The 14810-nt window shown below is 47.7% G+C and overlaps 1 protein-coding gene across 1 annotated transcript in view; it reads left to right on the top strand.

Annotated features, from left to right (window-relative positions):
* The first annotated feature begins 524 nt into the window (after positions 1–524).
* The window catches only part of gli3 (GLI family zinc finger 3), a 72870-nt gene continuing 58584 nt past the window's right edge, over positions 525–14810 (top strand). Inside the window, 1 exon segment of the mRNA XM_057013450.1 lies at positions 525–971. The gene's annotated coding sequence lies outside the window, so the exon portion shown is untranslated.

The following is a 14810-nucleotide window of genomic DNA, read 5'->3' as shown; positions in this document are numbered from 1 at the left end:
TTATGAAATAATCTCTTGATCATTGTAAAGAATTCTGGCAGGTGCAATTTGATTGGTTTCATGAGATTTAAAGATGCACTGGTCACATTTTTCATTATATTTGGATTATAATGATAAAGTCTCTCTTTTCATATATTATTTTGTGCTATATAAAGGCTGCTGCAGGCTGTTCTGTCAGATACCATCTAACCAGTTTTCCTTAAAATGTTGTTACTACAGTGTAACAATGATCCCAAAATTTGTCTGAAATAAAAGAAAAAAGTACAGGGACAGAGAGGAAATGATGCAAGTGACCAAAATCCAACTTATTGTCACCAGCAAGGTAAACGTTGTTATCTTAACTTTTAGAAAAGCAGCTCCTACACAACAAATTTTACTAACAAGGAATTTTTTTTTAAAAGAGCTTGAATCACGACGAGGGAGGAGGGAGGAAGCAGGAAAAAAGGGGGGCGCAAGAAATTTTTAAAAAAAGGAGGCAGTGAGTAAAGAAGGGAGCAATCCGAAGGGAGGAGTCAGGCGGGGGAAGGAGCAGCTGGAGTCCCACACTTCTCCCTCTCTCTCCCCTCTTTCCCTTCCTCTCTCTCTCTCTTCTCCTCGGAAAAAAAGCGCACTAATGTAACAGCAAATCTCCATGCGCTTCTCTGACGCCCGTGTTGTTTTTGTGCACATCTGCGGTCCTGCAGACGCTGTCGGGGCAGACTGGTGGTGTTTAGTCCGCCGGTGGGTTTTTGAGCACAACAAACTGTTTGGAGGAGGAGGAAGACAGACAGACAGGAGCGGTGAAGAAGAAAAAGAAGAAGAAGAAAAAAGCTCTGGCAGCGGCGATTTGGAGTTTGAGCTGCTGCGGAAAGAGGAAAAAAAGTCCGGCAGGCAACTCCAGAGGCACATCTGCAAGTTGGGAAAAGAGAGGAAGAAGAAAGAAGTCATCACTGTGTCTCTGCGAAGAAAGAAGGGAAACCGCCCGGAAAGAAGTGAGTACTTTTACGCGCAGAAGCGGATTTGGCTGCGCGTATTTTAAAGTTTTCACTTCTTTCCACAGCGACGCAAGTTTAGTCAGATTGTTTTAGCAGAGGGTCGGGGAGAAGAAGAGGAAGGCGCGAGGGTACTTTTTAATGGAAAGTCAGCAGGGGAAAGGCAAAAAAAAAAGAAAAGAAATAAAAGCGCATGTGCGTGAATTAGGTTTCACACGCCGTCGGACAGATGTGCACTTTTAAACCAGCCCGACTTTGCACGGAATTCTGGGACCGAGGAGGAGCCTGAAAACTGGGAACAACTTGAGGAACTTTGCAGACGCGAAAGTTGAAGTTTTGCTTTGAAACGTGCGTGAAGGCGGCATGAGTGTGTTTCTGTGTGTGTGCGTGTGTGTGTGTGAGAGAGAGAGTGAGAGAGAATGTGTGTGCGTGCAAGTGTGATCATATTTCAATGTTATATTTCTCTCTTCTTGATTCTTTAGTTTTCCAGAAAACAAATCTTATTTTTTTATCCACATGTTTGACCCCCAAATTGACCTTTGAACACATTAACCTCAGATTTTATGATTACTACAATTTTCCTCCAATATTTTCCAGATATTCATATTAAATCCCATTTCAAGCACAAATCACTGCAGCCTGAATATAACTATATATGCAAAAATGAAATCCTTTTTCCTGTTGTATTTTATTCCCATTCAAGTTGAGGAGGGAAAGGGGAGCTTGTTAAATTTCAGTGTGTAATTTATTTTGGAAATTAAAGTTATCAGTTAGTGCATTTGGTGTAAATCGTGTCCATGTGCTCAGAACCTCGACAAGTCTTTTGTGTGTCCAGCAGTGTGAAATTAGCAATAATGTGATATAATTTATTTCCGTTGAAACCATTTGGATTTAGCTGAATTTAAACCGAATAAAGGTGTCAAAATTTTAAATTTAGACAAGTAGGATGCATCAAAAAATCTGTTCAATTCTGAGGGTCCTGCTAACGTTCGAAAGCCCCCCTGTGATTCGACCCCTCCCGAGCCTCCACATGTGCGGATATTTGTTTGAAACTTTCCCTCCTGTCCTCGCCAGCTGTTCCACATTTTATCTGCTTGTCTGCTCTCGGGTTTCACCCAGGCGACGAGGGTCCGCGGTGCTCGGCCATGCGGTGCAGCACAAATCCACCATTTTTTGACACTTGGCAAATTATTAACGGAGGTCCGGCTGCTTTGATAAAATAAGATGTTCAACATCTTATTACGCTGGGAAAAAAAATCTCCCCCATAAGTGGATTTTTGATAGGTTTGATTGTGGTTTTTGTTGGCTGCAGCCTGAGCTTTGCTTGAGGGTTTGGGTCTCGTTGCAATGTTAAAACAATTTAGTAGTTAATTGTCGTGTTCTTTATTTTATAATAACAAGAAAAAAGATTATATGTCAATGTCAATTTTGATAATTAAACCTAATTAATTTGAAAAATCCTTTAAAGTAAATCCTGTTTCAGGCCTTCAGCATTTTCTGGCCTAATCATTTAGATGTTATTAACTAAAATAATTTGTAATTATATATATTTTGTACTAACAATAAATGCTAAATTGCACAGTTCCCCATTTTTTTTAACATAATAAAAAAAGTATTTTAATTGCCTTCACATTTATATTATTTTTGACTGCAGCTCAGCTAATTTAATCCTTAAAGTTGAGCTGAAATTGTGATTTATTTTATCTGAACCTCAAATTAGCTAAATCAATTTTTACAAACATGCACGGCAATATTTATTTTCCAAACTTGGTGATTTGTGTGTGCTGTGATGATCTCATAATTTACATTAGCGCAATTGATCACTTGGATTTATTTTTTTAAGAAAATAAAATAAACCTCAGAGGGGCGTCCTTCTGTCAAACAGGTGCACGTTTATTGCAAATAAAAGGGGAGGGATGGGGGGGTGGACGTTGTCTCATTACGATGCAGCAGTGGTGAAGAATGCAGCGGTGTTTAAGATGCTAATCTGTGCGACTGAGATGCACAGCTCAGAGCCAGTCGCTTACTGTAGCCAGCAGAGATGCATCAGCGCCGCTCAGCGCTCCTCCAGCGCCGCGCTTGAGGAGCAGCCGGCTAATGTTTCCCTCTGCAGGAGATAGCAGCGCCGAGCTGCTTTATCTTAACTTTAAGCATTCTGTTAAGTGAAAATATGCACTGCGGCACTGGCCGTGACCCTGGCGACCTGGCAGAATAGGGGCTGTCATGTTAATGTGGGGATATGGCATCCTATTAGCCTTTGAGGTATGGCCCCCTCCTCTTCATGAAGGGCCCTTCCATTCACAGCTAACGACAAGTTGCGTCCTCAGGCCTTTTTGCGCCCTGCAGGACGAATACCTGTTATCAGGTTTGGATACAGGGGGGCCTAATGAGCTGTGGTGTTGTGCCAATATCGTGAGCCAAGCAAAGACAATAAATGTTTTGTTAAAAAAAGGAGGCGAGGAACTTTGTTTTCCTTGAGATAACGAGGAGTGCGTTTGCGTTTCAGATTTATCCTGTCCCGTCGACGCGGCGGTGTGTAAAAAAAAACAACCCACAAGCACCTGCAGTAACTGTTAAAGTTCCGAGTAATTACTGGTAATGGCCGCTGCGTGCGCAGCGGATGGTCCCCTGACAGAAATCTCACCCTTTGATGCTTTGCTGCTTTGATACGGCGCCGTCAAATGAAGCAGATGCAGCGGAGCGGGCGAGGACACGTTAGACAGGGGTGGTGATTGAGGTTTCAAAAAAGGGACTGCGAATGAAGGTGGATGGAATTTGTGTGTGTGTGTGTGTGCGTGGGTTGCGCACGCGTGCGGGCACTGGTGGGGTTTTGCGAGGCTCGGGGGGCTGTTGTAAAATGTTTGGCTGAGACGGCAATCCTGGGACGCGTCAAAACGTCCGGATGCATTTGCGTGCGAGCGGAGACTAGAAGGGGTCTTTGGCTGTTCGAGGGCTTCTCCTTGGCCTCTCTAATCCCCAGGCCCAGCCATCCCTTCAGGGCATGCCTCAGATCTGGCTCTCTGGCTCTCCGCGCCGACGACCCTGCTCCGCCAGCGAGATTTAATATGCTATGTGTTCCTGCTCCCCTGACTCCCCTCCACCTCAACCATCATTGTCCCAGAGCGGGACCCCTGCTCCTACGCTTCAAGGAGCCTGCTAAAGGCACCTTTCAAGCCGGGTGATGTCTTTGGATAAGGAGTGTGTAAAGCGAGGGGGGGGGGGGTGGCAATGAAGAGGCTGCGGGGCTCCAGATATCGTACTGTAATTTTAGATATGTATATTACACACACTCAGGAATCTTAATGCACTTGGGGCTCGCGCATACTGATACAACAACCCTCGCACCTCAGCCGTCACGCATGAACCCTTTATGGAAGATTCCACCCACCCCCTTTTTTTTTTTTTTTTTTACAAAAAAGTATTTAGAAAAGGTGAGAAAAGAATTCGAGTTAGCGGGGGCTGAGGCGGGGGGGAGTCAACCGAGTTTGAACGCGGTGATTTGCGATTAGTGAAGTTGCACTTGACAGCTTAACATAAGCCCCGCCGTAGGTCAGCCGCCGTAGGTCAGCCAGCCCCCCCCCCCCCCCCGCAAATATGCAGGTGTGGGAATGCAGCGTGCGATCGTTTTCTTTTCACGCGCGCTTGAGGTGAAACGGGACGGGTCGCGCCTGCATGCGGCCGCCTCTTGCCTCCTCCCCTGTTTGCCGAGGTCGTCTTTAAGTCTGTGGTGTGAAGTGCAGCGGCGAGGGGGCGGCGGAGCGCTCCGGGGTCGGGGCCCCATTTGCTCGCAGGCGACGTGTATCCAGGCGCCTGAAAACACCGTTTCTCAGGGTTTCGTTGTTGTTGCAGATGTGGCATTGTGTCACGGCTTTGATGGGAGCTGGTTGTGGCATCCGTGAGGGGTCTGTGTTTTTTTTTATTTATCTCATGATGGGGGGGGTTGGAGAGAAGAGCCGGCTGCTGGCTGTGGACAAAGATCCGTCACTTACTCCTGCTTCTTCTTGATGTGTGAAGTCAAGTTTCCTAAACTTCAAAACTCAGGAATAGTTATCAGCTGACCCACCTGGGCCCTCTTAATGGGACCCCGCATTGTTGTGGAGAAATACTCAGATGGTGCTCGTAGTTGTCCTGGCGCATCCCGGAGGCGAGGTCAAGGAGGGGTCGAGTGTTTGAAAGTCAGGTGTCAATCCCGAGGTTAATACCTGAAAGAAGCACAGAAACCCACATGTTCAGATGGGTAGCTCCTCAGCCGCCTCCCTCAAAAAATGTGCTCCTTCATTTCCTGTGCTGTGTGCTCGGGGCAAGTTGGAAAGAGTCAGGCGGGCATTCTGAATAAGCCCCCCACTAGTGTGTTCTTCTCTACAATGAATCCTAAGAGACCCCTGTCTCTAATAATCCTCCATCGTTGAAAAAACAAAGGGGGAACTCTACTAGGAGTACATTTTTTTTCTGCCCCAACCTGAAAGAGCCCTCCTTCTGACAGTGCAGCATTTGAAGACTAATCGTTTTTTCTCATGCAAAGCATGTTTTAAAAGCCCGGGCCACGGAAAAAGGGGTGTAGGGGTGGGGGTGTTTTAACAATACTCTGCAGGGAGTGAGGAACAGGGTTGGTGGTGGTGATGGGGGGGTTCTTCATCTTCTTTGCTCCTCAGACAAAAGCCCAGTTCCTTTCAGGGTTGAAAAGGGGGGTTGGAGCACACAGGCAAGAGTTGGAGTTCCTTGAAAGAGGGGGACTTCAGTTGTTTCTAATGACAGTTTGTCTTCACGGCTGCTCCACCACCTTCCAGGGAAAATGTGGGGCCGGCCTTGTGGTGACAGGTCTGGAAAGAAATGGGCCCGAGGAAAATTTATAGAGAAACAGAAATATTAGCGTGTACGTGGGGCCCTAAAACGACTTTGGCTATTCCTGCCAGACTGGTGTTTTTATTAAGAGGGGTGGACATGCTTTGGAAATATATCTTATTCATGAAGAAAAGCCAGGTTAGACTTCCCAAAGAATTCATTATACTCCCCCAGATGCGGCTTTGCGGGTTGTGGCAGTCCCTCGGAGGATGTGGAGCGTGGAGCGCGACATTGTAAAGCCTCCCTCAGTGGGCATGGGAGTGCGAAGGGTTCCATTTGTCAAAGGTGCTGGAGTCTCCCCCCCCCACCCCCTTTTTTTCCCCCTCCTTAACACTTTCCCAGCTCACTCTCAAACTCATTGTCTGAGCAAAGGCAGGACATTAGTCACCGCAATGCCACGGGAGCCTGCGGGGCTAAGGACCGGTGCTCTGGCGCCCAGGCCTGGGACACGGGGGAGGTGGGGCGGGGGGGAAAAAAAGTGAGCGAGGGGCCAGAAATGTAGGTTAGACAAAAAAGTGAGGAAGAGGCAAGATGATAGCGTGTGTGTGGGAGAGGGAGAGAGACCATTCTGGTGAGGTAGGTGGGGGGTGCAGAGGGAGGGGGGCTGGAGCGCTACCTCGGGGCTCAGTATGTAAGCCCCTGTCTACCCCCCAAAGCTGCTTTCACAAAGAGATTTACAAGACAGGTCTCTGGTGTGCTTCGCTGCCCTGCATTATGAGTGTGTAAAAAGTGCGCATTACAGACATTTCCTGTTTTAATCATTTTTTTTTTATATGCAGAATTTTATAGTGACCGGAGTTTGCCGGCCCAGACTCAAACGCCCTGGCGGACCGGCGCGAGTGACTTATCCCCCCCTCCCTGGTGGCAGGGTGCACGTGTGTGCAGATGTGAAGATTCACACGTACATGGGATGCTGTTGGCTTTGGGAATTATTTATAAAGCCTGGCTTTTGTGTGGCACTCTAAGTCTCTGTCTCCTCCCATTACAGCCTATGACTCTACCTGGGCTTCCTTCTTGCCCCTCCCTGCACAGAGAGCTCAGTTTGGGCTTCTGTCTCAGCCCTTTATGGTCACTATTTTCCAGAGAGCCGGCTTTTTATTTTTATATATCCTGTTGCTGAAAAAAAACATTTCTCTTACTTGGAATATCATAATCGACATAGGCAAAAGAATCTATACGCCCCAGAGAGGCTCACAAAGTTATGCAGTCCCATCCCACATGGCCTTAATTACCCTGTAATCCAGGAAAGTTCTTTTTTTTCTGTGTGGACCAGGCGGGGGTGAAGGGCTTTAGTGTGTTTGAGATGGTTTATGTTAATGTTGCTTTTATTGAAACAAGCTGGGATGTGATTATAGTCCTGCTCGGAACATATAAGCAGCAAACTGCTCCAGTTTCTCCATCTCCTCCTGGCGTAGAGATCAATGCAAACCAGCTAACGTGGGGTAATAAGCCATTAGTACACACACTGTTGCGAAGATTTACATACATCAACCGGCAAACTGATTAACTAGTTCCCGTGTCCTAGAGGTACGACGTATTGCACATGTGGGTGATTATGGGCTGCGGGTCTGAGTGCGTGCGGAGCAGCGCCCGGTGATCTCCTCTCTGCGACTGCCAGTCATGTGTGTGAGGTGCCAGATTGCTTTGCTGGGAGCCAGGTTGTCTCTGCTTGTCAGAAGCATGAGGGCGGAGGAGGTGAGATGTGAGGATGATTGCACTGTACACCGTTCCTCTGATCTGATTCATCACTGACTGTCTCCTCTGCAAAGGGTGAACTTATTATCCCCGTCTCAACTTCCACCGCGGAGCCAGCTGCTCGCCATGCTTCCCAATTAACCCCAGGCACCCGTCAAAATGCTCCAATTAAGGCCTCCTCCTCCTCCTCCGCCTCCTCCTCCTCCTCCTCGTGATTTTATTTCCCCGCGTTTGTTGGCCTCGCTCTGGTTTGGGATGAACAAGCGTGCGGCAAGCGCTCGGCGTGTTTGTTTAGGAGCCGTCCTAAGCGATGGCGTTACAGCTCCCAGATTTATTTGAGGCGGGGCTGCCAACAGCTGAAACGAGTAAATACCCCCAGATGTTTGGCTTCCTCGCAGTTAAGTCGGAGGGCCCGAGGGAGCTGCCTGGCTAATGACATTCTTGTTCCTCGCTCTTAATGCTGGGGATTTTCACAGGGCCATTTTGTGACTTTGGTCTTTGGACTGTGTTTTTATGATAAACACCCTGGGAGCTGGTGCTGAGATATCATCTGGCCGTTTCACCTTCCTCATCCGGCCAAGAGTCCCTTTAAGCCGCGTGTGTTTGGTGCAGCGGTTTCAAATGAGCAACTCGATGCATATCCGAGTGCTGCTGTAGGTGGGGGTGTAGCCAGAATCCTCTGAGACGGAGGGATTGGAGCCCATGTGGGGGTCGGTGATGGATATGAAAGCGAAGGGTGAGAGTTGTCTCCTAACACTGGGAGAGCCGTCAGGGAGCGGGAAGACTCCGGGACTCCCTCTGAGCTTCAGCTGTCTTTGATCACTCCCCTCTGTTGCCGCACACTCTGCATTATTTTATACTGCACACCCGTACCTGCCGCCACAGTTCACCCACAGGCCTGACCCCATCCACAGCTCTTATAAAAGCACCGTTTTTACCTTTTCAACCCCGACAGCACCCCCCCTTCCCCCCATCTTGATTAATGAAGCCTTTTTAAATCTCAGAAATGTCAGGAATGAGTGAAATTAGATGCTATCAGAAGCCAGGATGGCCCCAATTTGTCTGATCCAAAGTGGAAATAACTTAAGTAAAATGTTGGAAGGATCCGTTTGAAAATCTTGGCAACTTTCGGTCTTCCTTATCATGAAAAGTTGGACCGCTGGCCAGACCAGCGCAGCGACCAGAAGCCAAGCTACGTTCAGTACGTTCAAGACAAATTCTACTCAATTGGTACTTACGGTGTTCAAAACAAGCATGTTTCAAGATTGATCTGTTACCGAGAACAAACTGCCCCGAAATAACAAGTTATGTCATAATGGATTCGCGTTAGCATGTCAAACACACTCTGCGGTTACATGATTAACGCCAACGTTTAAGCTAAGATACTTGTGGCAGATGCAGTAATTGGAACTGCACCACAGCATATTTCAGCTTTTGACTACGTTTTTATTTTTTCGGGCACCAAACTTTTGCAAAGAAAGTTTTGCAGCGTGCTTCGACTCCTTAGAACTTTGGTGTTTTCCCCATGTTCTCCCTGCTGTATACGCTCCGGTCCATCACCGACATGCTGAAATAAGGCTTCGGCGTTGAAAGAGTGACCTGATTTAAAGGTATGTTTTTCCATGCGATGAAAGAGAAGACCATAACGAGATACAAGTGAATCATCTCATTCTGCCTCGGTGGAATGTGGGAGCCTGTGTTACCCTTTTGGAAACGTTCCCATACACACAGGAAGTCTTGCCTCTAAAGCAACGCCGTCTCTTCTTCTCTCGCGCTCTCTTGCATTCTTTTTGACCGACTGCGGTACTTTTCGGGACAGCCTCATTCAACATTCCTTTACATCTTGATTTATTTGCCTTCATAGTTTTTTTTTCTCTTTCTTTACAAGTCTCACTCTGTTTAGGTCCGGCTTTATCATGCCGGAGCCCGACACCGAGACAGCTTCATCTCATCCAATTTTCACCCCTTTAATTCGGTTTAAATGGCAAGGCCGCAAGGGCCTTAGCGGGAATTAATAAGAGCCAATAAAGCTTGCCGCTGAGGCACCGAGGCCAGTCTTTAAGTAAACATTATGACTTCTTGAGGGGGGATTCAGGCGCGGCACTTGATGAATTGTGGCGGAGCTCGGGAAGGGCTAATTTCTCACTTAGCCGTCCTGATGGGGCTAGCTAATAGGCCTTGCTTTGCCTGGCTGATTATCTGCCGGCTTTATTATTGTGCATTATCGCGCTGCCCCCTGGCTGTTGTTAGCGTTCTGGGCCCGCAGATGCTGAGGCCTGTCATTAATCACATCTCGGCACTGACTCACTTCACACCAACACTTATTCCAATGACATAACGGAATGAAGGAAAGGCGAGGGAGATAGAAAAAGAGAGGAGGGGTGGAATGCATGGAAGGGTAGAAGCGTAATTGGCTTCTGTAACCTGTAGCTGTTAAGTTAGAGATGCAACAATTTTCCCTCCGCTAAAGAGCTAGATGGATGTGGTCATTGATCAAATGTCTGCCATCAATAATGGATCTCGAGCTTCTCCGGTTACCTTTGACCCCCTGTCAAAGGAACATCGGCTGCCGAATGCACTCACACAGGACCATCTATCTGCTTTATCTGACTCTGAGCGCACGTGCAAGGAGGCTGGGAAAGAGAATAAGAGGCAGAGATGTGTGTGAGGTTTTCATCAGGACGGGAACTTCTTTTCTCTTACTCGTACCCCCTGGGGTCCCTCCCCTACTCTGCACACACCGTACCGAGAGGAGTGTAAAGCAGCCGCTGTACCAAAAGCAGGCGAAAAAGCAAACACACACACACACACACACACACACACACACACAAAGACACAGATGCATTCCCGTGCTCTCAAAAGATCGAGCACTGAATGTAAAGTCTTTGGCTGCGGAAGCAGAGTGAAGGATGTTGTTGATGCGCTCTGGTTGTTCCATCGTACGAAGTGATTTCTGAAGTATGAAGAAGATTCTCTGCTTTGGAGATGAGAGGCCCACTGACAGGAAACAGACCTCACTCTCTTTACGTCAGCTCCATGCTCAGGGACCATTTGAGCGAGAACCTCTGCACTGGAGCATAAGGTGGCTGGCTGCATTTGCTCTTTCAGATGGAAATAGGGATTTCATAATCGAATCTCTGCAAGTTTCCTATGGCTGAAAGTTTGGCAGGCAGAGCCGTGTTTTCTCTTGTCGGCGCACAGAAGGGATTGGTTGCATTGTTTGCTGTGGCCTGCAGGAAACGGCTGAACCAGCATCTTCAAGAATCCCGAAAAGTGTTGAAAGAACGAGCTTTATATTTTAGGGTGAGGAGAGAATGGATGCCGCATTACCCATTGTCTCAGCCGTCGCAGCCCCCTTGGCCCGACGCAAGTGGCTCCCAAACAAACGCAAAGTCAAAATAAATAAAGCATCTAATAAGCAGGGGGCTGTGAGGAGAGCGCACCAGATTTCCATTGAGGCTCGCGCTTTATTCGCCCCTTATCTGCTGGGTAGAGAGCGCAAAAGAAGCATCGTGTAAGCGTCGCGATTACATCGTGTGGGCTTGTTACCCAGGAATGTAAGATGCGCCCGGCTCACTCTGCAGTGCGGCACGCAGGGTCCCGCACCAGCCCTCCAAAGCATCTTAAGTGGAGAGGTCTGAGGGACCAAAGACACATGCGAGGATAATCTCATTAGCTCTGCTGAAAGCCACTGTGATGCTGTGCTGTTTGTCCTTGACGGCAAATAATGAACTGCTCATTTGTGCTGACAATAATTCTTCAAATGTTTCGCAGGACGGTCGCGATAAGGCTTCAAACGGTTTGCTGACGCGGCGACCATGTGGCAGCAGGGGCCGGGGTGCATTGTGGGTTATGGTCAGAGACAAGCGGGCGTCATCAGCAGTGGAAGTTAAAAATCTGAGTACAGCCCTAAATTGCCGCACCGCCGCTCACACACACACACACACACACACACACACACACACACACACACACACACACACACCATCTTATGTAAAGATTCTATAAAAACATGCAAATGAGTGACATTCTGAATAGATGACATGTCACCAAGCACAAAAGAGTGAGAAAAGGGCAAACGCGACACCATTATGCGTGTAAATATCTGGGATTTGATGCGTGTGTGCATGTGTGGTGGGGCGTGACTAATTCCTGCTAAATGGCCCTTAACTTGAGGGGCTGATCTCCATCAGCTGCAGGGCAGACTTAGTGCCATCTGGGCACAATGTTAAGTTTTACCGGTGAATGGGAGCCTCGGCCACAACCCTCCCAGTCCCCGCGTCTGGCTGCCAGGGCCAAGGGCAAGCCCTAAGTGCAGTGTTGAACACAAGTATGTGGTTTCCCCCTCATGGCGGTTGAATTTTGGGAACCTCCTCAGTCGGGATTCTGAACCCGAGACAGTGTGTCGAACTCAACGCGAGTTGTCTCACTGTCTCCTTAAGAGGCTTCGTCCCCGTTTTGGCCTTATCCAATGCAAACACATCCGTCCAGGCCAGCGAGATCTGTTTTATTGCTAATCTGGCTGAAGTCCTCCTAGCCCCCCCCCCGGTGGTTGCCCCTGAGTGTTATAGTTATTCCAGCTGTGCAGGAGGCCTTAATGTTGGCATAGCTGTGAAATGTGCAGAAACACACGTTTTACACACAGGAAAACATGTGCAGGCACGCAGCGGCCCAGCGAGGCACACGCACAGGCACGCCAACACACACGCATCCTCACTCTCCACCCTTTCTCCATTTGCTCTCTCCCCCTCTTATACCACTTTTCGCTCACAATCTCCCTCAATTGTCTCCATCGCCCCCCCCCCTCTAACTGGACGCACCGCGCTGCGTTTGTGCAGCGTCGGTAAACCTAAGATAGCAGATCTCGGTGGTCGCTGATGTAATGATGATGAATGCTGCGGCGCTGCCAGTTTCCCCCCTCGGGGGGCCCTCGACGCTGAACAGTCGCCCTAATGAAATGAACACAAATACAGTACTCACCCTGTGAGGGGGGGTCGCCAAATCTAAGAAGACACTTCAAAAGTTGATATAAAATGTCCTCTTGGTTCGGTGTGTTTGTCATGTGTGGCTAATGACGGGAGTTTCACAGAATCAAGCGTGTGAAGATGAAGCGTCTAAGTAACGGGAAGCTGTGTTTCTCTTGACAGCGTTAGCAGCCTTAAAGCAGAAACCCATTTTTTCCCCTCTTTTTTTTATCAAAGGCAAAAGTTTATTTTAGTGTTTCACTTTGATGTGTACAATACGCAGATGACTTTCAACTCCGTGCCTTTGTCGCCGAGGCGTGTAATTTATGTTAAATTGATTTGCTTAATGTGCTTATAAAATAAGACTGATTTTTTTCCCCCCCTTTTCTGAGGGAATCGTCTGAATTGTGGTATTTTAAACCTGTTTAATCGCCTCTTTTTTCCTGTGTGGAAGGATTACGGTTGAGCACAAATAAAGATAGACCCTCTTTTTCTCCTCTGTAATTGGACATAGGGCAGATATTTCATGGGTGATGCTAATATCACATTAGCATTTTTAGTTTTTGATGGCAGCAGCAACCTCTGACTTGATGTGGAGTAATTCTGACTTTAGTGTCTCGGGTCAGTTCATCACTGAGGTTTCTGTGTTTTTAAAAAAATGCAGATAATTAAATGACAAGAGGCAAACATTCCTTTCCGACTGCAAAGTTGGTGCAGATGTGTTTTATTTATCGACTTTGGAGAGTTGGACATGGTGAAAATGAGCAACACGAAGGCCTGAAGCAGGGAACATCTGCAGGATTGGGTGTGGGCGTCCAGGTCAGGAGGATTATGGGTGAAAAGGTCCAGCTTTTAATTGCTGCTTTGGAACTGTGGCCTGCCTTCTGGAACACAAAGGACCGGTCTGACACGCTTCAGCGGCTCGGACCTGTGAATATTTGGCCGACCAGTGGAATGCCCCGCTTTCTCTTCGCCTACCCCCTCTCCCAAACCCGAAAATCCTGATCTTGGTATTCGCCGTACGTTCTGCCCTTGGCGCTCTGCTTTTACTCACCTGGGCTGGCAGGAAGACCTGCACATGCTCCGGTTCATTCATTAGAGTGATGTAACCACAAAGACTGAGTCACACTCCTGTTTCAGGAGTTTCATATCTGTCGGGGGTGGGGAGACTGCATTGCCGTGCTAGGATCGATCATAAAGTGGGTACTTGCATACGGGCCCCGAGCCCACAACCAATTTATCCAAAAGCACATGAAAGAATCCCATCAGACACTAAATCTGCACAAGTAGGACAAAATGTCTTTGGTCCGGGGGAATAGCAGCTACATGTCTACTCATATGGGAGTGATTAGAGGACAAACTCTTGTTTAATTCTGTTTTGATTGGTAAGGCAGTAATTGTATTGTGTTTTTTGCCCCCCCCCCCCCCCCATCGTGAGTTGGAGATTGCTTACAGATGTTGTTGGCGGGTTTGGATCAGGGTTCGGGAGGCAGACTCTGGTTTTTCTGGGGTTTGGAAAAAACAAACAAAGCGCACAGTGTTTGTCTGAAGTCCCCCCCACAACTTCCCCCTTGCTTTTACCCCTTGGGGAGTTGGTTCCCCCCCCCCCACCCCCAGCACTCTCGCGGCACCCCTCTGTTTATTTTCTTGCTGTTTTTTTGTATCCTTACATGTTTACAGGGCGGAGGACAATTAAATAGTACAGATGGGTAATTAACCAGTGTTTATTGAACGTCAGACTAAATATTTCCAGTAATTATCTGTGATTTATGGAGTTCTAAGTAAAGGCTTTGTTCTGGCCCAAATGGAGCTGTCCTGTACTTTGTGTAAATGAGTGCTCCTTGTGAATCACGTGTGTTTTCTTCATAATCAGAGACCTCCATGACCCAGATAGATTTGAGCTTGTAGACAGCCTCTGAGGTGCTGAACTGAGCAGCATGTCTGCCAGACTGTTGGCTGAACCCCCTTCTAAACCCACAGACAGCATTAACTTGAACCACCTTTATTCTTTGAAAGAAAAATTGCCCGGCACCATGATATTCCCAGCAGGGCCTTCAAACAACCCTTGTTTTTTAGGTCTGTGAACGTTTCTCTCTCTGTGGTATCCCCTCAAGGTTTCTCCTTTCTCTGTGGAAAGACTGCAAGAGTAGGATTATCGGCGTATCCACAAGCTGCCTCTTACTTCTATACTGAGGCATAAAACCAAAGAAAGATGTCCTGCATTGCTGCGTTTATGAAGTCGTTCTGGTTTCTGACGTGGACTCAAAGGTTTAGCACGACTGGGGTGAAACTCAAGCAACGCAAATTTGTGTTTTGGTGAGGGTAATTGATCAAATAC

Source organism: Takifugu flavidus, chromosome 17 (assembly GCF_003711565.1).
Source record: "Takifugu flavidus isolate HTHZ2018 chromosome 17, ASM371156v2, whole genome shotgun sequence".
NCBI classification, from domain to species: Eukaryota; Metazoa; Chordata; class Actinopteri; order Tetraodontiformes; family Tetraodontidae; genus Takifugu; species Takifugu flavidus.
This window is presented reverse-complemented; position numbering and strand designations above follow the sequence as displayed.